The sequence below is a fragment of the Saimiri boliviensis genome, chromosome 17 (assembly GCF_048565385.1).
Source record: "Saimiri boliviensis isolate mSaiBol1 chromosome 17, mSaiBol1.pri, whole genome shotgun sequence".
Lineage (NCBI taxonomy): Eukaryota > Metazoa > Chordata > Mammalia > Primates > Cebidae > Saimiri > Saimiri boliviensis.
The window spans coordinates 51,382,837-51,410,457 of record NC_133465.1 but is presented as its reverse complement, the minus strand read 5'-3'; the positions used below and the strand labels follow the sequence as shown (position 1 = coordinate 51,410,457).

The following is a 27,621-nucleotide window of genomic DNA, read 5'->3' as shown; positions in this document are numbered from 1 at the left end:
AGTGTTTATAGTGTCAGTCAACTATTCATAGGCATGTGTAACCTCAGCTCTCTAAATATAGCTCCTATTATGTAGTGCTTTTCAAAATTACTTTACTCCTGAGCTTATGTAATCAGCCAAAGAATGCATTATTTTCCCCACATACAGATGCAGCTCTGCAGGCTTTTTGGGAACTGAGGTAGGCTTGGTATCCAGGTCTTCTGGCTCAAGGTCTGCTGCTATTTCCCCTATATCATACCCACAGCAGCTACAGCGAAGCTTCTTCTCTCATTTGTCTTTGTGTTCTTTCTATTGCAACTGGTATGAAACTATGCACCCAGTAGGTGTTCAATAGCTACCTTATATAATGCTCCAGGAAGTTAAGCAATTCCTCCAAACTAGTTTCCAAAAGATAACTAGACCAGGGGTTGGCCAATTATGGCCAGTGGGAAAATCTGACCCACAGTCTGGTTTTGTATAGCCCTCAAGCTAAGAATGTTTTTGTTTTATGTTTTAAATTTTTTTGCATATTTAAATGGTTCTGGAAGAAGAGAAAAGGGAAGAAATGGGGACGGGAAAGGAGGAAGACAGGAATGTATGATGGGGACCATAGTGTCCTGCAAAGCCTACAATTATCTGGCTCTTTGTAGAAAAATGTGCTGCCCTATTCTAGACCATCATTAAAGCTGAACGTTTGATCTACCAGCAGAGTCTTCACCAACTGTTATCCCCTGAGAGACACCATGCCGTAGAGAGCTTGGAGGTCCTGCTGCAGACAGCCCGTGGGATTCATTTTCACTCCTCTTGTCCCAGACCCCTCGGGAGGGGCTTCCCTCACTACCTTCTTAAAGAGAGATAGGCATACCTTTTCTATATTCACCTCCACCTCTTTCCTAGAACTTGGAAGACTGTCTAATTCACTGGCCAAATACTCAAGCTCAATTTTATTAAAAATTCATTGTTTTTTTTTTTCCTGTAAAAAGGAATAAATGAGTACACATCAGTGGCTCAGACTGTAAACTGAAGTGTGAAAACCCCAAATGGGCTTAAACCATTACAGGAAAAACCATTAGCTCTAAAACATTTCTATTTCCAAAAATACCAGCCTTCCAGAGGAAAAGCTGAGCCTGGTTCCTATTTTCAGCACCCCTGATGGCACGTTCCCTCATAAGCATCCCTTGGTTACTCACTCAGTAGACGTTCGGGTGGTTAAGAGAATAGGGTTTAAAGTTTGATTGAATGTTACCAACTGTATGTCCTTGGCCAAGGCACTTAATCTCCCTGAGCCTCAGTTTTCTGTCTATAAAATAAGAATATTACCAATGTACCTGGCAGGGTATGCAAAGCGCTCAGCACAGGCCCTGCCCCTCAGAAAGGCTTGTTCATGGAAGCTGTATATTTGTATAATTACACGGACCAGCCCTTGTTCTTTCTCCCCTCCTCCTGACTCCTTTCTTTATTTTTCCCTCTTAATTGCTCCTCAGTTCCTTGCTAAACCCCAACCCTGAAAGCAGTTCCAATCCACCTCTCTAATGTGGTTCTCTTCTTCCTGGCCAAGGCCCTGAGCATTGGCACCAAATCTTTCTGAAACTGGCTTAGGTCATTGCCCTTCAACTCTCCTGCTGGGGCTCCCTTTCCACTCTTCTTTCTCACCTCTCCTCCCAGGCCAGCTTACTGCTCTTTTCTGGCATAGTGTAAATCTAGAGGCTAAAAATTCATCTTCCACTTGATGAGACAGCTTAAAAGCAGTCAGTCCATTTTTGACAGTGGGCTCTGTGCCTTCCTTAATCTAGTTACAGCTCCCGAGCCCGGCACACAGTAGGCATTCAGTGAACATTGGCCGGCAGACTGGCTGGGAGAGTGAACAGTGACCAGGTGGTCAGCCTCAGGTGGGCAGACCATGGCCCTGTAACCGTTGTGAATCCTAAGAACCACTTTGCACTCAGGGACTGGGCCAGGCACACACAAAAATCATTCAGCTGGAGGGCTGCCTGATGTAATATGGGAAAAAAAATGGATGTGGAGGTGAGGTGTGTCTGGTTTGAATTTGGCTTTGCCTCTGGCTATCCAAGAGTACTTGGCCAAGTTGCTTTACCTCTTGAGCCTTAATTTCCTCATCTATCAGGAGTGAGCCTACAATGACATACCAGTTCACACCCAATAGCATGGCTGTAATCAGAAGGACAGATACAGGTAGAGTGCCCCTTATATGAAATGTTGGGACCAAAAATTTTCAGATTTTGGAGAATTTGCATATACATAAGGAGATATCTTGGGGATGGGACCCAAGTCTAAACATGAAATTCGTTTATGTTTCGTATACACTTTATACAAATAGCCTGAAGGTAATTTTCCACAATATTTTAAATAATTTTGTGCATAAAACAAGGTTTTGACTGCAGTCACATGGAATTTTTCCACTGATGGCATCATGTCAACACTCAAAAATTTCAGATTTTAGAGCAGTTGGGATTTGGGACTTTTGGGTTAGGGATGCTCAACCTGTAATAAGTATTGGCAAGAACATGAAAAAACAGGAACACTTATGCCCTTTTGTTGAGATTGTAAATGGTGCAGCCATGGCAATCAATCTGGTGCTTCCTCAAAAGTTTAAACATAGTTACCTTATGACTCAGCAATTCCACTCCTAGGTTTATACCCAAAAGAAATGAAAACGTGCCTCCGTATAAAAACTTGTATGTGAATATTCATAGCCGCATTATTCATAATAGCCAAAAAGTTGAAACAAGGCTAATGTCCATCAACAGATCATGGATAAACAAAATGTCATATGTCCATACAATAGAATAGTACTTAGCCATAAAAAGAAATAATGTACTAAAAAGAAAAGGAACGAAAAACTTACATGTGCTACAACATGTATGAACCTTGAAAACGTGCTGAGTGAAGGAATCCAGACACAAATGTCCTCATATTGCATGAATCCATTTGTATATGAAATGTCCAGAGTAGGCACATCCATAGAGACAGAGAAGAGATTCGTGGTTGTCAAGGGCTGGAAGGAGGGGGAAATGGGAGTGATTAAAGTGTTCTTTTTTGGGGGGGTGACGAAATGTTCTAAAATTGGCTGGTGGAGATGGCTGCACAACTCTGAATATACGATAAGCCATTGAATTGGATACTTCAAAAGGATGAATTTTATGGTATGTAAATTTTATCTTCACAAAGCTGTTATTTTTGTAAATGGGTGGGCAGGGCCTCCCTACCCACTTCCCAGGGTCATTGTAAGACTCTAAGGAAAGCATGTGTGCCAGGATTTAAGCATCACGTTGTACTCTTAGAAGGCTGGGGTATCGGCTGGGTGCGGTGGCTCATGCCTGTAATCCCAGCACTTTGGGAGGCCAAGGCAGGTGGGTCACTTGAGGTCAGGAGTTCGAGACCAGACTGGACAACATGATGAAACCCTGTCTCTACTAAAAATACAAAAATTAGCCAGGCGTGGTGGTGCACACCTGTAGTCCCAGCTACTCAAGAGGCTGAGGTGAGAGAATCACTTGAACCCAGGAGGCAGAGGTTCATGCCACTACACTCCAGCCTGGGAGACAGAGTGAGACTCTGTCTCAAAAAAAATTTTTAAATAAAAAACAAAACAAAAAACCAGAAGGCTGGGGTATGGCACCTGCTACAGACAGAGCTGTTTTCTGCTCTTCCCTCTTTCCTGCCCTGGCCTAGGCCTCCCTCCAGGAGAGACTTGCTGAGCAGTGGCATGGCCATCTGGCAGTGGCAAAAGGATGTGCTGGACCTCCAATATGCCCACCCAGGGCTGGGGGGCAAGAAGTGTTTCTGAGCCAAAGACTGGGCGGGGCCTGCTGCTGCCAGGAACGGTCCCTTGTTTATCCCAACACTGCCCCTCCAACTCAGAGCACCTCAGGGCCCACCTGCCTCCTAGAGAAAGGCTCATGCAATTAAATCTTAGGTTTTGGTGGAACTGGAGGCAAGGTAAGGGGAGCAGAGGAGGGCTATGGGTGACGGACCACATTTTTAAGAAATGAGACCTCAGCTTTGTCAAACCCTTAGCAAGCCTCATATGCTAAAATAAGGTCATGACCAATGTTCATGAATGAGTGTTAACTACCTGCTGGGCTCCATGCTAAGCATTGATATGTATCGACTTAAATTAATTTTCACAAATATCTTGTGACATAGGGACCTTGTTAACCCCATATTATGGATGAAACGTTTGAGGCACAGAGATGTCAAGTGACTGGCCCAAGGTTACACAGCCAGAAATGACAGGACCAAGATTTGCACCCTGGCAACCTGGCACCACCCGCTGTGTACCTAACTGTTCTGCTGGACCGAGTAAACCCTACAGGCTGCACATAGTGGAAGGCCACATTTATTACAGGATTGTTTAATGACTCCCCACCAATCGCAAGGAAGAGGGTCTCAAGCTTCACAGAGCATCAGAATTAGCTGGGTGGGGGGCATGTGAAAAATACAGAATAGGGTCCAGGGCCCACCCCAGAGATAGCAAGTCACTAAGCCTGCGGGGTTCAGGAATCTGCATTTGTGACCAGCAACCCCAGATGACCCTGATACAGGCTGTTCAGGACATATCTGGAGATACTTGGCCTCCCTGCATCAAGACCCAACTTATGGGCCAGGCTGGATCTCCCCGTTGGAGTGAATACTTTCTGCTGTAAGCCACACCACACTCACTACCCCCACAACCTCAAGTACATCCCATCTTTAAAGGCCCCAGTCAAGTTCCAGGGAGCCCCTTAGGCCCTCCACAGGAATAGTAGCCCATCCTGGCTTCCCCTTTTCTAAATACCTAAACCCATGCAGAGCAACCTGTACTGCTTCAGAACTGGTTACAAACCGCCCATGATTCCTACCTCGGTGTCCCGTGGCTGCAGGGCTTTTCTATGAACTAGATGACAAAAGCTTTAAACAGAGATGCCTGCTTTCTTACTCCTTGTGTGTGTCTCCCACTGCTCATTCAATAGACTGGTGGATTTGCTTTCAGACCTAGTGCACCAACACACTCCTGTTTCAATGATCAACATGGCTCGTGTGCAGCCGGCCAGTTCATTGTCTACCCGCCCATGGGCGCAGTCCAGGCATCCAGATTCTTCTGCAGAATCCAGGTGCTGCTTCTATGCCAACCCCTGTTCTAATGCTGGGACTCCAGAGGCCACACTGCCTCTGAGGCTGACACACCCAGCAATTGCTCTCACTCGGTGTCCGTGGGTGTGATTTGGGGGATATTTGGCAATGGCTGGAGATTGTTTTGCTAGTCACAACTGACACTGTGGGGCTGCTGGCATCCAGTGAGTAGAGGGAGAGGAATGCTGCTAAAGCATAGGGCAGCCCCTCCCTGCCCCCTAACAAAGCAGTCTGGCCCAAAATAATAATGCAAGGTTGAGAAATCTTGCTCTAATGAAATATGCTGTAAGACCTACGGCAGAGATAGCAAGACAGAAACGCAAAGGAAGGAATGATGAACCCCCATGGAGGAGGAGGACTGAGAAGGAATTCACAGAGGAGATGCTTAATGCAATGAATTGATTGATGAATGATGGGTGGGAAGGATTTCCCTCGGCAGAGGCAGTGGAGGAAAGAGGAGTTTCTGGCAGCGAGGAGTGAGAGTACTTGGCAGGTTTGGGGAGTTTTTACTGGGCATGATGCGGCTGGAGGGCCTGGCACTCCTTCTTTTCATTCATTCCACACATCCGCTGTCATCTTATTTTCAGTAGTTATGTGCTCAGGGAACCTTGTCACCAAGCAGCGTGGAATGGTCAGCTCTTGGCCTGGTTGAATCATCCTCGATTCTGAATTGGTGGTCTCTGGACAAGCCAGGTTTTCCTGCAAGGGCAGGGGTGGGATTGGGTACAATGCGGCCATTGAGCTGCACCGACAGGTGCAAGCACGTAGGTCTGGAGCTGTGAACACACAACAGCACTTTAAAGGTTTTCAGCGGCATCATCCAGAAAGGTTACAGCATGAGGTGTGAACTCTCCCTGCCAGGAACTGTTAACAAGGAGTTCTCCGGGTGGGAAATGAGGAGAATGGATCTTTAAGAATTGCCTGCACTTCTCAAAGTTAGGAATGCAAACACATTAAAACGTAATGCTGGGGGGGAAACGTAATTCTGATAATCTTTTCTTTTCTTTTCTTTTCTTGAGATGGAGTTTCACTCTCATTGCCCAGGCTGGAGTGCAATGGTCAGCTCTGGCCCTGGCTCACTGCAACCTCTGCCTCGCAGGTTCAAGCGATTCTCCTGCCTCAGTCTCCTGAGTGGCTGCGATTACAGGTGCCCTCCACCACACCTGGCTAATTTTTATATTTTTAGCAGAGACAGGGTTTCTCGGCGTTGGTCAGGCTGGTCTCAAACTCCTGACCTCAGGCAATTTGCCCGCCTAGCCCTCTCAAAGTTCTGGGATTACAGGTGTGAGCCACTGCACCCAGCCTGTTTGCTTCTTTAAAGACAAAAACAAACCTAGATTGTGGTGTTGATTGTCCTTAAACAGCTGTGTTGCTTGCTGAGCCCGTCTTTGCCTGTCTCCCTCTCACGTCCTTCCTCACATCTGGCCTCCCCATGCCTGTCTGTCTTCCTATTGAGTGACTGGGCTGTGATGTGTGCACATTTCTCTTTTTTTGTCTGCATTTTTGTGAGACTGTCATTCATGCCGTCTCTCTCTTGTACGGAGTTTTGATTTTTTTTCCTTCTTTCTAGTCACCTGTTTCTGGCTGCTTCTCTCCCCCTGCCCTACTCCTTGAGCCCCTTCCTCCTCCTCCCCCTTCAGGAACTGGCCACAACATAGAACTAAAGTGCATTTTTATTGCTAGTTGTATTTACTGGAGAGAGTGACATGCTCCCCATTCTTGATTTTTAAAAACAAACCACGGAGGCTTTTTCTATTTCTCTCTCCCTAAAGCTCCCTGAATAAAGCTGCATTTTATTTTCATCTTCCTCCATTGAATTATTGTTTCATTCTGTAGGTCATGCCCTTGATAGGAGAAAATATAGGTTCTCTACTGGAATTTTACAGTAATTCAGAGACCAGGTGGCTCGGGTGGTGTGTGAAGTGCTGCGGAGGTGGGGCGTGAGGGAGGCTGCAGCGTGGCTCTGGGCTGGGAGTGCCCCAGGGCTCAGTACTGAAAGTTTGTCATGTTGAATTTGATTTCAGTGGAGCCAAGATCTGCTTTGGGTTTAACAGATGCAGCTCTGGAGGAATATCTGTAGATTCCTGATTCATCACCGCGGATTCCTTTGCCTTTAATGAAGCCTGTAGTGGCTGGAGAGAGACAGAAAATGATTGAAGATGAGTGTCAGGGAGTGAATCTTTACATCTTAAAAGGAGAGAGATTTTCAGCCTGGCAGGAACATTAAAGTGGCTTCAGGAAACCTGGTACTTTACTGTCTTTTTTACGCAGGCTACATTTAACTTGGTTAGCAGGTCCAGCTTTCTGACTTCTGGCTGGATTGGACTCAATGTCTTTTTGCCCTGGTCCTCATGAGAGGTCCTGAACTGGGAACTCACAGAGGAAAGGGCCAATGGAACATTAGTCCAGTTATTTGTAGTGATAGCTCCTTTTCTGGGAAGCCTCCTGGACTATCCCCTTCCAGACTGATTTGGGAGGGAGGGCTGGTTCTCTGCCACTTCTGACCCCTGCCAGGGGATATTATAAATAAAGTCATAGGACATAGATCATCAGGGCTGGAAGGGTCCAATTAAATTACCTTCATCTGCTAAAGGAGCAAATGAGTCTCAGAGGGTGGGCATGTTTTACTAAAAGCACAGGATGGCAGATGTCCTCAGTCCCCCACAGGCCTGGCCACACATCTGTTAAAGGTGAGGCTACCTGGCCGGGGCCTGCGGGCTAGAGCTCCAGCCCTTCTGACACCTCTAGGATCTGGGGTACATTAGCCTGGCACATGGATGGGTCCATATGGCAGTCCTTGCGGACCATCCTAAAGCACATGTGACACCCATACCAGAGGATCTCAGATGACCCCGTGAGAGAAGGAGGAGTGAGGCACTGAAGGCGTTACACCTGTGTCCACATTTGATCACATTCAATTCAATATCACTTATCGTTGGACTAGTACAAGCCAGGCCCTTTGCTAGAACCTGGAGTACAGCAGGAAGTATAGAGCCCTAGGGTACAAGGTGCGTTCGGGTTGAAAAGGATCAGAGATCCAGCCCTCCCTCCCAACTCAGCCTGGGGCGATAGCCCAGGAAGGCTTCCTGGAGGAGGTGACGTCACTAGAAATAACTGGACTAATGTCCCTTCGGACCTTTCCGCAGTGAGTTCCCAGTCCAGGGCCTCTGAGGAATACTATGGAAATAAAAGCCATGCTGATACATTGGGAATGCAAACCAGAGCACTTCTCGTTTCCATTGCAGCCTCAGCGCTCGCCAGCTGTGTGACTATATGCATGTCACATGACCCTGGAATCTCTGGAGCCCAGGTTGAGTGTTCAGTGAGATGAGAACTGCAAACACGTTTGGCACATTTTAAAGTGCTCCAGCGTCACGGGCTGTCACAGCCCCCCAGGACTCCATTTAAATCTCCTGACCGTGGAGTAAGTGAAATGAAAGCTGTCCCTGCTCCTTTGAGGCTACAAAAAAGAAGCAAACAAAGGGCCTGAAAATCTCTGTGCTTGGATTTGACCCCGAGCCTGTGTGGCCTCCGTTTCCTCACCTGTGCAGTGAGAATGTTGGCCTCTTTCTCTGAGCTGCTGCCCCTCTCTGCAGCCCTGTAAGTTTAAAACAGCAGCCAAGAGGCTGACGCTAGGTCCTTGAAGGTCCACGCTGCGGCGTGTGGGTGCCACCTTTGCCCAGCCGAGCTCACCCCCAAGCAGGGGCTTGGCCTCTAAGCCACTTGTGCGACTTCTGACCCAGCCTCCCACCTCAACCCAACCCCCGACTCTGCCACTCTGGGGTGTCGACCAGCAGGGGAGAGGACCCAGCTCTATACAAGAACCAAGATGCTGGAAATGAGCTCCATCCCCAAAAAGAGGGAGCTAAGGGGGAAAAAAATCTGCCATTTTCCTCAAAATAAAAACAGAGGCAGATGGCTGGGAGGGTTTCCATGGTTAATTAAATAGCTTTAGTCTCTAAGTTAATTATGAAATGAGTCCTGCAGGGGAAGCTGTGCTTTGTATAGAGCAGGTTCAGGTGAGCAGTCGGGAGCTGTCTGGGGAGGCTTAGGGGCCCCCTTTCCATCTCTCCCCAGCAAGAATAAAAATTCTCTGGTCCAGGCCTTTAGGAGGCCTTATTGGCTGGAAACGGTATCCACTCAGGGTAATAGGAGCCACTCCACCTTTCTGAGCATCTGTAGGAGAGAGGTAACACCCAGCAGAATTGAGACTCCATAATTTCCCTTCTTGGAATCTCTTCTAAGGAAATTATCAGAAACCCAGATAAAGATTTCCTGGACAAGAATATTCACTGCAGCACCATTTATAATCATGAAAAATAGGAAACTGCCTAGACGCCTGCAAATAGAGAGCTGGCTAAATAAATCCTGGTACAACCAGACAATGAAATATTATGTAGTCATTAAAACGGTGTTTTTGAAGAGTAGATGGTGGCATGGGGAAATGTTCTGGTTGTTTAAGGTGAAAAAGCAAGATGCAACATTGTAGACAAAGCATCACGTAATTTTATGAATTGTGCACAGAAAAAGGGGTGGCACATTAAATGCTAATATAGTTATTTCTGAGAGGCGGCATCTTGGGAGGTTTTATTTCTATGAACCTTTTGGTATTTTCTTAATTCTTTGCAATGAGCATGTATCACTCTCGCGATCAGCAAAATGATTTTTCAAAGTGCCAGCATCCCTTACAATGGATTTCCGAGTGGGCTTGAACAATGTTATCGCACTTTCTTTGAAATAAATACATTTTACTAAGCTTCCAGGATTGATGAAAGTGAGCAATGGCTTATTTTCTAGAATTCTTCACTTAAGGTGCTTTCAAAGGGAAGCATTGCATATGTTAACTGCCATTCCTACTGTGGAACATGCTCTGCTGTCACCTCTGACGAAGCACAGGAAAGGAGATAGGTGTGAGTTCCTGGAACCACCTAATCTAAGAACTGCAGGAGACCTTGAGGCGCAGGAGAGCTGCAAGGATAGAGCTGACGCCCCAGAAGCAGGAGAAACGCTTGTGGTTTGGAGAAGCACATAGCATGATGACAGAGTCAATGGTGAAACTTCAGATCCGGTCGGGACCACAAGACTGGGCTCTCCTTGGTCTCTGGGACTTCCCTGGCATCCCCAGGATCACGTAGGGACAGTGGCAGCCAGACTGACTGTAGAAGCTTAGAAGGCCTTGTTGGCCTCACATGCCTACTGGCATGACAAGATTAGGGAATGGAAATAGAAGAAACATTCAGAAATGTTTCTGTGGTTCAATGCCACTTGGACATTACCACCAGCACCATTCCCTATCAATTCAGCAAACTTCCATCACCAAAAGAACTCACATCCCAGGATTAAATAAGAAAGACCATTTCTAAGAGAGAGGAAGGAAGGCATTTCATGTTTTTTCCTTATGAAGTTCAATCTGGCAATGGCATTCCCCACTCCACCTGCCGCAGGGGCCCTTGTGTATGCAGAGCCAACCCGTCAATGTGTGAAGGTCTCTGGTGACATCAGGGCTCTCTTGATGTTTCAGTACCAGACACACTGCTCAGATGTGCACGTATCCTCCCCAGATTTCCAGAATGTAGCCATCAAAGTAGGGAGAATACCAAGACTACAGAAACCCTGTCAGGAAAGTAAAGAACTCCAGCTCTAGCTATCTAAACCCCAATTGCAAAAGGAGGCAAAGAAATGTGGGAAAAAAGAGGTGAAGGCCGGCTGCAGCGGCTCACGCCTTTAATCCCAGCACTTTGGAAGGCCAAGGCCGGAGAATTGCTTGAGCCCAGGAGACAGAGACCAACCTGGACAACATAGAGGGACCCTGTCTCTGCAAAAAATGAAAATAAAAATAAATTAGCTGGGCCTCATGGCTTACACCTGTAGTCCCAGCTACTTGGGAGGCTGAGGCTAGAGGATCATTTGAGCCTGTGAGGTTACAGCTGCAGTTAGCCATGATTGCGCCATTGCACTCCAGCCTGGACAACAGAACAAACCTGTCTCCAAAAGAAGAAAAGAAAAGAAAAAAGAAATTGAGACCTCCGTGAGTGTTAGCTATAATGCCGGACACTCTCCAGGAGAATAAACGTGGGCAGGGATCAGCCCACACTGAGGAGGTAGCCTGGAGTATCTGCTGCTCCTTGCAGACTAGGGCAGAGTCTGCTGTGAAGTTCACCATAATTCCATTTAAGAAGCTCCCCTTGAAGCTTGTGCTACAGGAAGGAACAGCAATTACTAAAAGTGCTTTCAAATCTCTCTCACCACAATCCCAGCATGACAAAGACCTGGCCCTATCCACCAAAACTTTTCAAAGCTCTCCATTTTCCTTCAGAAGACTGTCTTAGTTTTATAATGAAATTCAAAAAAGATGTGACTCACACTATGAATAGCTGCTTTGTAGCCAGCTGTCTTGAGATAGGCCTGTTATAAAAGTGAAGAATGTCTGTCTCCTACTTCATGGTAACAAATTGTTCTTCTAACAAGATCACTGACATGACCCAGACATACGTCCCAGCCTCAATGAATTTTGGCTTTTGAACCATCAACACTGTTACAGGTTGGACTTTGACATTCCTAAATTGATTTTTCTTCACCGAATCTGGACTTTTTCACATCCCACTGGCAAACATGTTGGGATGTCATTAGGTGACAAACTTCCAGCCCCATTTTTGAAGTCTCGCCATTCCGCTTGGCTCATGTCATACGGCCTGTTGGTGCAACTGTTTGAATATGTTGCTATGTTCATGGAGAGTAAAAATGAGCAAAGATGGGAAATTAAAAGTGTAGGTACTAGGCAATAAACAAGAAAGGGTCTCACAAACTTAATATAACTAAAACTAAAATGAGGCCGGGCGTGGTGGCTCACCCCTATAATCTCAACACTTTGAGATGCCAAGGTGGGAGGATCACCTGAGGTCAGGAGTTTGAGACCAGCCTGGCCAATCTGGAAAAATCTGGTTTTTACTAAAAAATACAAAAATTAACCTGGCATGGTGGCACACACCTGTAGTCTCAACTACTCGGGAAGCCGAAGCAGGAGACTCTCTTGAACCCGGGAAGCAGAGGCTGCAGTGAGCTGAGATCATGCCACTGCACTGCAGCCTGGGCAACATAGCGAGACTCTGTCTCAATAAATAAATAATAAAAATAGAATGAAAATTGTGTTCATTTTAGCCCAGTGTTCATTAACTCAAGTTGGTTGACTGAATTCATTTATGAGGGGAAAAAAAGTGTTTTTTGGTTTTTTTTTTTTTTTAGTCAGGGTCTCACTGTGTTGCCCAGGCTGGAGTGATGTGATATAATCATGGCTCATGCAGCCTTGACCTGGGCTCAAGTGATCATCCCACCTCAGCCTCCCAAGTAGCTGGGACTTACAGGCGTGTGCCACCACACCTGGCAAATTTTTCCATTTTCTTTGTAGAAATGGGGTCTCACTATGTTGCCCAGGCTGGTCTCTAACTTCTGGACTCAACGATCCTCCCACCTCAGCCTCCCAAAGTGCAGAGATTACAGGCTGGAGCTACCACACCCAGCAAGAAAATTAGGTCTTAGAAATAAATTACCAGTGATCATGTTCTTAGAAGTAAATAATTAGAGAGTTGTCATTCTTTTTAGCTGAGTATGGAATCCATCTTAAAACATATAGTAATAATTATTAACACATTCAGTGGATAGGACCCTGTTCTGAGAGCTTTTTTTTTTTTTTTTCCCTGAGACAGTCTTACTCTCTCGCCCAGGCTGGAGTATAGTCGGGTGATCTCGGCTCACTGCAACCTCCACCTACTGGGTTTGAGTGATTCTCCTGACTCAGCCTCCCGAGTAGCTGGGATTACAGGCATGCACCACCATGCACAGCTAATTTTTTGTATTTTTAGTAGAGATGGCATTTCACCATGCTGGCCAGGCCGGTCTCAAACTCCTGAACTTGTGATCCACCTGCCTTGGCCTCCCAAAGTGCTGGGATTACAAGCGTGAGCCACCAGGCCCAGCCTGAGTGCTTTATATATATTATATTACTTAATTTGCATAAGAACCCTACAAGGTGGTTACTATAATCATTCCCTCTTTCAGAAACCTGAGGCACAGAGAGGTCTCAGCCACACACCTAGCAAGTGGCAGATTTATGCCCATGGAGCTGGAGTTACCATCCACATTGTTACCCACCAGGCTCTACTTCTTGTATAGTGAAAGATTATTGTCTAACTTCGATACAATTGATATTCTTAGACGTTTCCAGGAACTTATTACATGTAAAAAAAAAAAAAAAAAAAGACAAAGTTCCGCTGGGATAGGACAATCCCTGGGGAAACCATTCCTCTTTGCTGCTTGCATTTTGTGAACATGCTTTGGTCAACTTTCAGATAAAGATGGATTGAGGAAGAATTTAGGTGAGATCAAGATAGAAGTCATCTTGCCATGATCAGAGCCATTAGCTTGTGAACAATCCTATTTATATGTATGATTAGGAGGCTGAATTCTGCTCTGGGAAACACTAAAACTCCTGTGCAAGGCAGAAGCCCATGTACTTGAAACAAAATAAAACATCTTTGGGAAGGGGCTGCTCAGATGCAGGATGTTTGCATGGGATGGAGATTTACCTGTTGCTGGGAACATTGCCAGTAACCTGGAGTGCAGCTGTAACACGATGCTGGTCCACTTTGGATGCAGGGAAACTGAGGTCAGCCTGTGAGGAGGAGAAGGATAGAAGATTCACCCACTGTGCCGATCTGGTCTCAGATCTCCTGAAGCAGGTTAGGTGTCAGAATTTCAAAGTAAAGAGGTGAGTGCTTCATCAGGTTGGACTCTGACAGCCCTTAGACTTGGAAACCAGATTAGCTGGGAGTAAACATCCAGGTGGGCCTAGACCAGAAAGCTGGTACCAAGTTAGCTAGACCATTTTATGGGTCCCAAATCTTTGAAAAGCTGCAAACACTACAGAAAAAAAAAAAAAAAAGTACATGTGCACATAGCTGCAGATTTAACACAGGCAATGCACCTCCTACCTCAAACAAATCTGTGCCTTTCCCCAGGTGAAGAGTGCCTGCAGAGCATGAGGGTATTTGGGATGTGAACCATGAGGCGGGATGGCTAAAAGGGCAGACCAACATGGGTCACATGACCTGTCCCCTGGTTCGGTGCCAGGTCCAGAAGGTTACAAAAGGTCTCCGCACCAGGCTATGCCTGTCAGAGCCTCTCACAAGCTGTTCTCATTCACACTCACAGCATCTCTGTGACAGGCATGGGGCGGCGACCTCATTCCTCCTGTGGCCATTCAGGAAAAGGCAGAGCCGGATGCCTTGTCCATCTGTCCATCCTCGGGCCTGCCCTCCCTGCCTCTCCCCACACCTTGCCCCTCAGGCTGGGCAGACACCTCACCCATCTGCCATTCTTCTACTTCTAGTGTGGGAGGTGGGTGGAGGGGAGTCGGGGTGTCTACAGACAGGGTTTCAGCTCAAGGAGGCCTGGGACCCAAAACCCAAACCACTTAGGAAGAGGCTGCTATGAAAAGGTGTGGCGTAGGGCCTAGGAAAGAGGCTGAAGAGCCTTGAATGGCAGAGTGAGGAGACCAGGCCCTCACGGAGGGGACCGAGGAGCCCGTGGAGGTTCTTCAGGGGGCGGGTGGGGCAGGATGAGGGCAGAGTTGCAGGAGGCTCCAGGCAGCTGCTCAACTGCCCTGCAAGCAGGGGCTGCTGGAGCTGTTGGCCGGGGCTCTGGGGGAAGCTATGTTTGGGAGAGAGGTGACAGGAGAGTGTCCCATCAAAGCCTGGAGCTGTGGAGAAGGAGGCAGCCCAGAGTAGGCTCTGCCCCAGCCTGAGTGGCTGTGGAGGAAAGGCTTCAGACGCCGAGTGCAATGCTCCAGGCCCCGGGGGAGGGGCAGGAACTTCTGACGGCACCTGGCAGCATTCTCGAGGCTGCCCCAGGTACTTGTGAACAGCCCTGTGTTCCTGACCTGATTCTCCCAGGAAGGCGCCTCCTGCTGAGCTCTGGGTGACACGATGGAGTCAACACACATTACCCCAGGCACGTGTTTCTTTTTTCTCTTTCTTTCTTTTTTTTTTTTTTGTGACACGGTGTCTTGCTCTGTTATACAGGCTGGAGTACAGAGGCATAATTAAGGCTCATAGCAGCTTCAATCTCTTCAAGTCAAGTGATACTCCTACCTCAGCCTCCCAAGCAGCTGTGACCACAGGCATGGCACTATGCCCAGCTATTTTTTTTTTTGTAGAGATGAGGACTCCCTACGTTGCCCAAGCTGGTCTTGAACTCCTGGCCTCAAGCAATCCTCCCTCCTTAGCTTCCTAAAATGCTGGGATTACAGGCGTGAGCCACCGCACCTGACCTTGAGCACATGTTTCTTGGACAAATGCCAGCTGTTGGCATCTGTGTGGGTGGGGAGTGGAAATCAGGATGGAGGTGAAGAGAGAAGCAAGGCCAAGGGCAGGGGGTGATGATGGTGTCACTGCAGACAGACCTGGACACACATGTCTGTGAGGGAATCAGGAGTTGATATTGCTGAAGGAAGCTGTACGTTTGCACAGGGGCTCCCAAAGCCAAGCTGGCCTGAGGCACCGTACAGGGCAAACGCTATGAGAGAGCAGGGTTCACACACCTTGCTTAGAGAATCCAGGGGCAGAGAGCACCAGGTTCAACCTTCTTATTGATATGCATCAGTGAGATGCACTGAGATCAAGGAGAGGCTCGAGTTCTATGCAAGCCCCCAAAAGGAGTGGGCCTTGCCCAAAAATCACTGAGATCATCAAGACAGCAACAAGAGCAGGAAAGTATGGGGCAGGGCAGACACACTGGGCTCAAATCCTGGCTGTGCCACCGGTGAGCTCAGCAACCTTCATCACACGATCTGACCTATTAGAGCCCGTTTCCTAACACGGACAATAGGGGCAATCGCACTAACAGTAAATGGAAGAACACACACCCAAGCACTGCTCTCCGTCCTGACAAATGCTGGTTCTCTGTCCAGGTCTCTGGGTACCACGCCCGCCTCAGTCCTCTCACCTACCTGCTCAGCTTGTTGATGAAAGCTGTGGCTCCTAACTTGTGTATTAGGTACTCACTCATCACTGCATTTAACCCACAACTTAGTAGCTTAAAATTACATGTTTATTATCTCACAGCTACTGTGAATCAGAAATTCAAAAGCAGCTTGGCTGGGTGGTTCTGGCTCAGGGTCTCTAATGAGGTTGCAGACAAAACATTGGCCTGGGCTGCAGTCCTCTGAAGGCCTGAATGGGGTTGGTGGGTTGGCTTCCAAGAAAGCTTATTCCTACAGCTCTTGGCAAAACGCCTCAGTTCTTTGCTAGCTCTTGGCAGAAGGCTTCAGTTTCTCACCATCTCTCCACCGGGTTGCTTGAGTGTCCTCACAACATGGCAGCTGGCTTTCCCTTAGATTGAGTAATCCAGGAGAGAGAAGGAATCCACAGTGCCTTTCATGACCTAGTGTCAGAAGTCACATACTCTTGTTTCCACTTTATGCATTAGAAGGAAGTCACTGAGTCCGCCCACACTCAAGGAAAGGAAAATTAGGCTCTGCCACTTTAGGAAGGAGGCTCGAAGAATGTTTAGACGTATTATGAAACCACCATAACTTGAAACAAATGTCCTCTCCAGTGACTTTTGGCTTTTCTTACACAGAACAGAAACAAATGGGCTAGGGACCCTTAGCAAATGGGAGCCCTGAGTGTTGGGGTGTCTGGTTGAAGTGAGGCAAAGATAGCCATAGATCTGAGGACACTGTTAAGGTCTCCGTGATCCTCAGCAAACAGCCCCCTGGAGGATAAGGCAGGACTGGACAGTGGGGAGGGTGGACACAGGCACACCCACACCATCCCACAGCCCCATTCTGATGGCCTGAGCCGGGCTGGGAGGGAAATGTTGCTGCTTGAGCAGCCAAACCCACAAGACTCATCCAAGGTGGAGGGAAATTGTAACAATGTGGGGCACAGCTGAGACAGTCAGCTCAGGTCTTGTACCTTAAACTGGGGAGAATCCTGGCACCCATTGGGAGGTCTCTCTGTGCCAGTATTAGTGCAGTGGTGCAGTCTCAGCTCATTGCAGCCTCCACCTCCCAGGTTTAAGTGATTCTCCTGCCTCAGCCTTCCCAGTAGCTGGAGTTACAGGCACCCACCACCACACCCAGCTAATTTTTAGTAGAGATGGGGTTTCACCATGTTGGCCACACTTGTCTTGAACTCCTGATCTCAGGCGATCCTCCTGCCTCAGCCTCCCAAAGTGCTGAGATTACAGGTGGGAGCCACCACACCTGGCAAAGGCCTCCAGCTCTAATTTCCACCGCACCTGGTAAAGGCCCCCAGCTCTAACCGACTGCTTCCTAATTTTTACAGCAGAGGACAGGTGTTCCAGAAAGTCAGCAAGTGCCCCGGGATTCTTACGATCATTTGATAGAAGTGATTTGGTAGGAGAATGTAGGGCTAACGGGAAGGAGGACAGGCCAGTGAGCACCACAGCTGGCTTCTACGACCTGTAAAATGGGAACAACCAGGACTAGCTTGATTGCCCAAAGGCAAGCCTTGAACAAATGGCTTCTTGGGGTTCCTTTCAGCTTTCGACCAGAGCAGAAAAACAAGGAGGATTTTGGCAAACTGGAATTTTAGCCCCAGTAAACTCCCTTAGGGAAAGAGATTGTAGTTAAGGCAGAAGAAGTAGGCATGCCCATCTTTCCCCTGGGTGCTGAGACACATCTGAGGAGTTGGTGTCTCGGGGCCCTCTGGAGCCCCCCAAGGCTGCCCACCCACTCAGCAGCTTTGGCAGAAGAAAATGTGTCAGCTGGGCTTGGCAGCTCTCCCAGCACCAACCCAAGATGCTCTGAACAGAAATAAAATCTGCCTTCTCACTCTGGAGGATGGGCTCTACTGCTCCCTGTGAGTCAGCCCCACACGTGCAAACCCAGAATAAGTTGAGTGGACAGATGGAGGGAAGAAGGGAGGGGAACCTGATGCAGGTTGTGGGGCAAGCTGGCAAATCCAAGGGCTTTGTGGGCAGGGAGATCTGGGTTTGAGTCCTGCCTCCACCACCTCCAGGCTCTGTGATCTTGAGCAAGATGCATGGCCCCAGTTTCTTCATCTGTAAAATGGGAATAAGAATGCCGCCATGGCAGTTATGAAGAGAAGATAGCAGAGCTCGCCTCTGGAGCCAGACTCCCTGAATTGACTCCTGGCTCAACCACCTGTGTAACCATGTGCAGGTCACCTAACTTCTTAAAGCCTCAGTCTCCCCATCTGTAAAATGAAGGTAATTATAGTGCCTACCCTAAGGGTTGCTGTGAGGATTTAACACATTAATTTATATAAAGCATTTAGGAAACTAAAGGATCTGAGCACCTGAGCATCTTGATATTCATGGGAGTCCTAGAACAAATCTCCCACAGATACTGGGGGACAACTGTACTGCCAGGCATGCTGTCGACGCTGTCTAAGTGCTCACTGTATAAAGGAAGCCTCGGCAGTACCCACGGACTGCTCTTGGTCACCCTGTAGCATTTTCTTCCCTCCAGGAGGCTGTGCACCTGCCAAGTGCTGGGTGGAGCTGAGGAGGCAAAGGCATGGAAGGGAACTGGTCTTCACTGAATCTTGTGACAGGCCGCTGTGCTAGGCGCTTCCACATCCAAGTCCTCCTCCTGCTCTGTCCCCTCCCTCCTTCCTCTCCTGGTTTGTTTCCATTCCACACTCTTTCACCCACACAGGTAATCCCCTGCGCCCCGTATAGCAACACTCCTACCAGAGATAGGTTAGTTGACAAACTTAAAAAGTCCTCCCTAATCACAAAGCCCCATACAGAGTTTCCAGGAAGGAGCCAGGGTGCCTGGGGGTCAGGAGGTAAGAAAAAGGAAAAGACCAAAACCCAGATCTCAGGGAGCACTGGGGGCCCCACCTTGGAGAAGCAGGTGTGGTTGGAGGCCAGGTGGCAAGCCAGCTGTAACCAAGCCAGTGGTAACACCGCTCTAGGCCAGTGCTTTGAAAATACCCTGGAATCAGCAGGCAGCTTTAAAAGTGCTGGTTCCACCCCAAGAGAGTCCAAGGTAATGGCCCTGAGATATGATCTAGGCACTAGAAGCTTTTAAAACTCTCCAGGTGATGCTCAGATGCAGCCAGGGCTGACAGATAGGACTCTAGAACAGCGGTGATTCTTAAACTGCAGCATGCATAAGAATCACCTGGAGGGCTTGTTAAAACTCAGATCATTGGGTCTCAACTCAAGTTTCTAATTCAGTAGGACCTTGGGTCTCACCCAAAAGTTGCATTTCTAATACATTTCCAAATGATGCTGATGCTGCTGATTCCCTGGGACTATACTCTGAGAACCTCCCTCCTAGGATAGTGATCAACAAACAACAGCCCTTGAGTCAAAAATCCAGCCTGTTTTGTAAATAAAGTTTTATTAAAACACAGCCATGCTGATCCCAGTTCTAGAAACCTGTGAAGCCACAGATAGCAGGATCCTGGGTCCCTGAATGACTGCCTGGAGCAGAGCATTCCTACTGACCTAGAGATGTTTTATGAGGAAGAAATAACTGTCAACATTCTCTAAAGCACTATATTTTGAGTCCTTTTTATTACAGTAACTCAGCCTCTGCTACATTCCAAATCCTGGCTCCAGCACATTCTGGCTGTCCTTATAACCTCTTGAATCTCAGTTTGCCCATGTGATGAATGTGAATAATATTGACCCTGTGGGTTATTGAAAGGATTAAATAAAATATAAAACCCTGGCAATAGATCTTAGTTTTCTTACTGCTGCTCCCTTTGAGGGTGGGAGAAGGAAATTATTTCTGTTCCCCAAGAACTCCCAGTTGGCTGGGGGAAACAGGTGACCCTCTTTGTCACCCTACAGCATTCACTTCTGACCCTATGACATTTCACAATCTGACATGCCAGAGAAAGTTGCTAAACCTCTAGATGCTTGTTTTGCTCCTAAATCAAAATACACTCCATTTCCCCACTCCCACCCGCTGCTGCAAATTAATATAGTTTTCTTTTATTTGGAGGCTGCTATAACTGTTCACTTACACAAGTGTCCTTTTCAGCTCTAAGGAGCCAATCTTGGAGCTACTTTAAAATAACAGTCTCTCTAGGTGGGGAAGCCTCTGGCTGGGCTAGAGGGTGAGGCAACCTGCTTAAGTGGCCGCCCACGGCTGGGGAGGGAAGGAGCTACAGGAGAGCGCTCTAAACCAAGGTCAGTAATTATATGGTTTCTCCCTGGCTCCACTTAATGCCAGCAGTGGAGTGGGGTTGCCACTCCCCTCACACTGGTAGAGAGTGGGTCGCTTGGTTTAAAAGCATGTCTTTATCATCTGCTGAATGTCAAATACTGTGCGAAGGAGCTGGGGAGGAAGGCAGGGGAAGGGACACATAAGAAACGAACCCAGAAATGCCACCATCACCAGCACTTTCTAGGACACAGCTAGAAAGAGGCCAAGAAGGCCGGGCGTGGTTGCTCACGCCTGTAATCCCAACACTTTGGGAGGCCAAGGCAGGCAGATCACCTGAGGTCAGGAGTTCGAGATCAGCCTGTCCAACATGGCAAAACCCTGTCTCTGCTAAAAATACAAAAATTAGCTGAGTGTGGTGGTGCGCTCCTATAATCCCAGCTACTTGGGAGGCTAAGGCAGGAAAATCACTTGAACCCAGGAGGTGGAGATTGCAGTGAGCCGAGATCATGCCACTGCCCTCCAGTCTGGGCAACAGAGCAAGACTCCATCGAGAAAGAGAGAGAGAGAGGTCAAGAAGCTACCAGGTCTAAAGGCTCAGGGGCGCCAGGGTGCCTGCATTAGAGCCCCTTCCACACTTGACTGATCACCCAGTCACCTGGAGAGTAGGGGCAGGAATACTTTCTGGGCAGAACCTGGTTGTGGGAGTGCTATCACAATCTAGCAGCCCCTCTACCAACGGTTATAATACGATGCCCTTAGGGAGCTGCCTGGCCCAGGCTGGGGTCCGCGGGGCCAAGATCAGAGATCAGTGTTCCTAAACCACCGCATTTATTCCCTCCCCTCCCCTCCAACTGCTGCCTATGGTATTCTCACCTTCACCGGCCGGGAGGGCAAGGGGCCACTGCACCCTGGCTCTTAGGCCCTGAGCAGTGATGGCAGAAAACCCATCCCGGTGCCACTCTTCCCATTCTTGCACAGAGAAATGGAAAAGAAACACATCCCTGCCAGATACTGAGATTTTCTCCTTTGCACTTTGCCACTGCCTTGCTGCAGGGGAGATAAACTTTTCTGCCATTGCCAAGAGAAGCAGACAGTTAGAATGGTGAAGCAGGGTCCCCATGGCCAGGTTTGAGGCTGCCATCAGCCTGGTCCTAAAAGCCAAGGTGGGCTGTGTCTTGTGACTTGAACCAGACCTCACAGGGATGGACCTTAAAAGGATAAGATCCAGCAAGGAGGGAATGCTTCTTACCTGGGTCTGCCCTCCTGGGCCTCAGAATCTTGGCTCTCCGAGTCAAGTTCGGCCCCATGGCTCAGGTATCCATAATACCTACAGATGTTCTTGAACTTGGACTTTATGAAAAGTACAAATAATTGATCTTTGAAATGACTTAACCCTCCCAGACTCAAAATGAGAGTTCAATATAATTAAACTTATGGAAAATATTTTGATTATCTTTATCGGGCAATACTTAATAGTATCCACAATGTGCCAGACCTTCTAAGGACTTATTGAATCATCATACCTTTTGGGGATAGATACAATTATTAAATCCATTTTACGGATGGAGAAACTAAGGTCCAGCAAGGTTAGGTAACTTGTCTGAGGGCACAGAGCTGGTAAATGGCAGAGCTCATTACCAATGCCTTAAATTTCCTTGCAACTTAACTTTACTAGCTGTGTGCTTGTTAAATGTAATTAACAAGCACACAGCTAGTAAAAAAAACTGTAGTTGGGAATGCTAAGAGGATACCCTGTTCTTTCTCTGATCGAATTAGAGTTTGTTTCTTGTTTTGGGGAGCTTGGACCTCCTCTGGGGGCCCCCGAGCTCCTTATACTGACAGGAAGTTTGGGGTTCAGACTGTCTCTAAGCCCTTTGTTGCTATTTGCATATGATTTTATCTTCTGTCTGCAGTTGCTTCAAGCTCACCTGAGCACTGGTTCTTTAGCGACAGCATTCCAGAGGAGGTTGGTGCCCTCTGAGATGTAGCATGCAGAATACCAGGTTCTGATGAATGCCAGGGCATGGCCTCCTTCTTGATGTACAGGCTCAGTGCCCTGACCTGGGCATTCTGTAATTATACTACCCAGGCAGTGACCTGTGCCTGTCCTCCCTGTTCTCGTGAGATGAGCATGGGAGGGGACTGATCCGCTTTTCTGGACAGCAAGAGGAGCTTCCTGATTGAAATAGATTCTCTACTGCACAAAAAAATGTGAATGTCTTGACCCCTCCTGGGGAACACCAGAGTTTCTGAAACCCAGGAGTGGTCATATTTAACCTTGATTTTTAGCTAAGACCCCATGGGTTTCATACCCGATGAGAAGTACCATCCGGAGGGTGGGGGGTGGGGGTAAATTGGAAGACCGCTGGAGCCTTCCAAACTGTATGAGCATCCGCTGGCTGGAAGCGATCCAAAGTGGGGAATGAGGAACTCAAGCTGGGCAAATGTGTTGTACCTGTGGAGGGGCAGTTTGGCTTCCCCACCTCCAGGAGTCTTCTCTGGGTCTAGCCCCATGAAGAAGAAGAAGGAAAGTGGAGGGAGGGAAACCCAAACTCTCAGCAGCGGCAGCAGCAGCAGTGGCTGATATTTCCCACCCAAGGGCCCAGGATACATTTGATGATGCCCAGATGTTACAGGGCACCTACTGTGTCTATGTCCTTTTCCAGACAAAAGAACACCACCCCGCTGGGAAACAGGACTTTACACGGCATAAGAGGTGAGGACTCAGGGCAGCACTGCCTGGAGGGGCTGCAGGGAAGAGGTAAGCTGCAAAAGGGATGGCACACACCTTGACTGGCCAAGAAGAAGGTGAACATGTTCCAGACAGAGAACATTTGTTCATTCCCTCGTTCATTCATTCTTAAAGCATTTCTTGCTCTCCTACTCTGATCAGGCACTGTTGCAGGCCCCGAGCCCAAAGATAAACAGAAAGCGACCTCTCCCCTGAGCAGGGCTGTGTGTAGGGTGACCGAGGCAGGGGATCTAGGATGCAAAATAAGGAGGCAGTCATTATCAGGTGCCAGCCGTGCACTGGTGTGGCTGAGAGTCAGTGTCTCCGTAAATTTCGCACCTGACTTGCCTCACCCCTGCTCCTGAGGGGGCACAGTCTATAATGAGCAAAGGCCTGGAGGTGAAAAGCTATAACCCCTCAGCGTGACATTCAAGGCCCTCAGGATTTGACTCCACCCGGCCTTTCAGGACACCTCCTGCCCTTTTTCCCTCAAGCCCTTGCCAGGTCAAACCATGTATATTTTTCTGAATATGGTGCCCACCTCCATCCCCTACCAGCAGCTCCCTGCACTCCACCCCCTCACCGGCCTGGTAAACCCTTGCCCACCCATCAGGACTCAGGTAAAGCATCACCTGCTCCCTGGTGCGCCCTGAGCCACCAGAGCTATAACTGGCAACCTTGATGCCCAGGACAAGGACAATAAAGGTGTCCTCACATCAGCTTGGAAGTGCCTGGTTGTGGCTGCGGGGACAATGAGGAGCAGGAGAGTATTAAGTGCACTGCCTGGGAGCTTCCTATTGTAAATAACCCTTCCTGCCAGGCACGTGCTGCGTGGGAGGGCATGTCCTATCCTGTAAGTGTAACGTTCTCCATCACGCCATCTGTAACTATTTCCTCCAAATGTCATAGCCTCTGTATTTGGCTGGCCTGGGGCAAAACTCCAGTTGTCTGACTTGCAGCTCTGCCAGTCACTGTGCTTCCAAGAGATGAGGGTTTCCCCCTTTGAGTTCCCAAACTCCCCTGTGCATTCTGACCTGACATAGGCATCTCATGTTAGTGTCTTGCCTCCCCTCCCGCCCAGGCAGTCAGCTACCCAAGGGTGAGTGGGTGGAGAGGGCGGGCTCCCTGTTCATCTCTGGAGCTCCAGGACATGGCATGGGTCATGGTATGGTCAAAGTATCAGCTGAGCTGGCGGGTGTGCTGGAGTTCAGAAGTCACCATCAAGGGGATCATCAGGCTCAGACAGTGCAGGAAACTGGAGGTGACCGAGGCATGGGCAGGTGCCACCACAGGAGAGAGAGCTGGAGACTACATGTGAGTCAGCCAGAGAGGGAGGCGGAGAAGGTGGTAGAGGAGGAGGACAGGCCCCAAAATGGCTCCTCTGATTCAGAGCAAAGCCAAGGACCTCTGGGAGGCAGAAGCAGCTATGGGGCCTTGTCACACCCATGCAAGTGGCTCCATAGACGTGCTGTCTGCTCCGATGAGAATCTCTTCACAGCATGGCAACAGATGCCTCATCAAGGAGAGAAATTGCAGAGAAATTACAACCCCTTGTTGTGAGTTCTCCCACGGAACTAAAAACAGCACATCAATCCCACGCTCCCTGTCTCCAGATGGATTCTGCAGCCTCTCCACCCTAAGGGGGACTAAGGAGGAAGGAGACAATGGTCTGGGGAGAGGGTCCTTGAAGGAGAAGGACAATCCTTGTAGTTCAGAGAATGGGGTGCCCCCCAGGCTGGCTTTGCAAGCCTGGAGAAAAAGCACCCAGTGTGCTCTCTGTGCCACGACACCCTGATCTCCAGGTGAGCCTTGGGGTGTCAGGAGAGGGAGATCTTCAGGCATGGTAGGCTAAGGTCTATCAGTACCAGCTGAAATCAACCCTTTCCCCCAGGTGACCCACCTGGGCAAAGAACTCTGAACACTGAGAAAGTAAACAGAGATTAAGAGCTTGGCTTGGGAAGCTGGAGTGAGGCAAGTCACAGGAAAGCATCTGTGAACGTGGAGGTGTTAGCTGTGTTAGCACACTGGGTGCAGTGGCATCAGGATTCTGAATGCAGTTAGTCCCCTAGAGCCTAATTGGGTGGAGCCCCACTCAACTACCCAGTCCCCTTCCAGGCCACTGGTCTGTTCTGTCCTCCCCCGCTCCCTGGGCTATGGGCAGGCTGCCCATGTGTCCAGTACGGTGGCTGCGGTAGGCTCAGACACCTTGGGACCACCCTTAGCAGTGAGGAGGGGGTGGTTTGCAAGATTTTGAGGAGGGGCTGCCACAGCCAGAGCATGGAAGGATGTGACAGTGATGGGAAGACTTCCCTGCTCAGTGCCTGGCCCAGCCCAGGGCCAAGCCACTCTCCTCCCAGAGCAAATGGCCCTGGGTCAGAGCAGCACAGGATACCTTGGGGTATGTGGGCAGCTCCAGCCAAGCACAGCTTCCTGCTTCCCGTGGCACCAAACAGAAGCTCCTTGGCTGTCCTGCCACAGCTCTTTCCTGCCATGTCTCTCCTATTTTCGTGTTTATTAGAAACCGCTTCCTTTTCAGCCTGACTGGCTATGCCTATTGTGTGCCACACAGGGCACAAGGCCCCTTGGAGGCTACCAACACACAGGGCATGCCTGCTCTCACCAGAGGCAGTTTCCCCACCCCAGCAGGCTGCAGCAGGGACCCTGACGACAGCGGAACAGCAGCTCAGGAGCTGGGGGAGAGGAGGAGAAGTTCCAGGGGGCAGTCTGGGCACAGGCAGATTTGGTGACATTTGAGTGGGTCCCCAGAGCTGGGTCTCATCACAGCTTGCTCACATCCGCCTCATGGCCTTCCTTCAGCCATTGCCCGTGCCTGGACTGCCCTCTACCTTCCAGCTGGATTCCTACTTCTGAGTTTGCTAAGTGTGCCCACAGCAATGGATCTAATACTGAGATAAAATAAAAATACTTATAAGAGCTGCTGCTTATTAGCACTGGTTCTGTGCCAGGAACAACGCTAAGCATTTTACATAGATAATCCCTTCTAATCCTTACAGCACCCTCACAAGGCAGGTATTATGATCAGCTCTATTCTATAAATGGAGAAACAAAGTCTTGGATTAGGTAACCTGCCCATGTCACACGAAGATAGTCAATTGAGTTGTTTCTCTCTAAAACCTACATTTACAACTGCCCTCCATGTTCCCTCCCAAACTCCGTTCCCCAGCAGGCCCTCAGGGTGCCCCATTTTCATCTTAGTTCCTGATCAGCCGAGCTAAACTTAACATTTAGATCGACAGGGAAATCCCCCTGTCGGAAGGAAAGATGACAGCCCTGAGGGGCAGCTCATGCCACAGATCCGCTCTGAATGTTGCTTTGCTGCTTTGGAGAAGTCCCTTAAATCACGCTGACCGTGAGAACACAGACTTGTTTACTCCCCCTGGGCTTCGGTTTCCTGGTATATAAAATAATGCAGTTGGATTGGGGCAATGGCTCATAACCCAGACTGCACGTCAGAACCACCTCGGGAACGTGAATAAATGCCCATGATCAGGTCCGTCACCCAGAAAGTTGATGAAATTGACTGTCTGTGGGGGCCCAGACATGAGTAATGTTTGAAAGCTTCTGAGGTGACTTTCTATGCAGGCAGGGCTAAAAATCACGGATCTCTGAGGCACCTCCCCGTTCTGTGCTTCTCCAGGAGTCTACACCCACCAGGCCTGTTTTTATAAATAAAGTATTATTAGAACACAGCCATGCCCATTCATTTACATGTTGTCTGTGGCTGCTTTTCGGTGGGGGTGTGAGTGTTCCAGAGGAAGGAAGAAGCTCATGCTAACATGGGCCAGGTACTATGCACTTGCTCGGATGCTGCAGGCAGTTGGCAGTTTCCTGTAAAAGCAACTTTGCTTCCTCAGGACTCAAGTTCAAAGAGTCAGGAGAGCAGCCTGTGGACATGGCCCCCTTGTGGTTAATAACTCGTCTGCTTCCTAAAGAGAGTTGTGAAGCTGCTCCTCTTCCTCCTCTTCTCTAGCTTGTAACCCCAATTCATTTCATTCTTCCCCTGTAGGTCCCGTTCTCCAGCCCCTTCATTGCCATTGTACTCTAACTTTTTCCCCTTTCCCACACACCTCTGCCTCTCCAAATACACAGCAGGACAGAGGCCCTTCACGCCACCTTCTGGCCAAGGAGGCAGGCCTGGGTTGATGTTCCCACCTCTGACCTGGTGCCTCCACTTCCTTTTATGCACCAAGATTCCAGCCCCTGTCTGGGCCTATGGCATAGGGGGACTTCTGCTCCAGCATGTTGGGGTCCTCTTGGGGTGGCTGGCAAAATATTAGGGAAATACTAGGGGAAGTTATAGATTATAGTCTCAAACCTTTTGGAAGGCCAAAAGGTTTTATTGGAACAGGCTGAAGGCAGCCAGCTCATTTATGTTAGATTAGGGAAAAGACTGAGAGAGTAAGAGGCTTTCCCAGTTACGTCTGTTTACCCCACATCCCTTTGTCTCTTCTCTGTTAACTCATGTAAATTTTGTGCTGGATGGTCCTCTCAGGGAGATCAAAGGGGAATTACCCATTAATCGTGTTTACTCTAGGCCCCCAAAACCTAAAGCTTTTATCATTTGTAAAACCACTCTTTTAACCATGTT

General features: G+C 48.6%; 1 long non-coding RNA gene across 1 annotated transcript in view; it reads left to right on the top strand.

The window, feature by feature from the left end:
* LOC141581880 (uncharacterized) overlaps positions 1-27,621 on the top strand; it is a 43,009-nt gene that overhangs the window by 6,131 nt on the left and 9,257 nt on the right. The window contains exon 2 of the long non-coding RNA XR_012514682.1: positions 22,948-23,042. This is a non-coding gene — a long non-coding RNA (uncharacterized LOC141581880). The remainder of the gene's footprint in view (positions 1-22,947; positions 23,043-27,621) is intronic.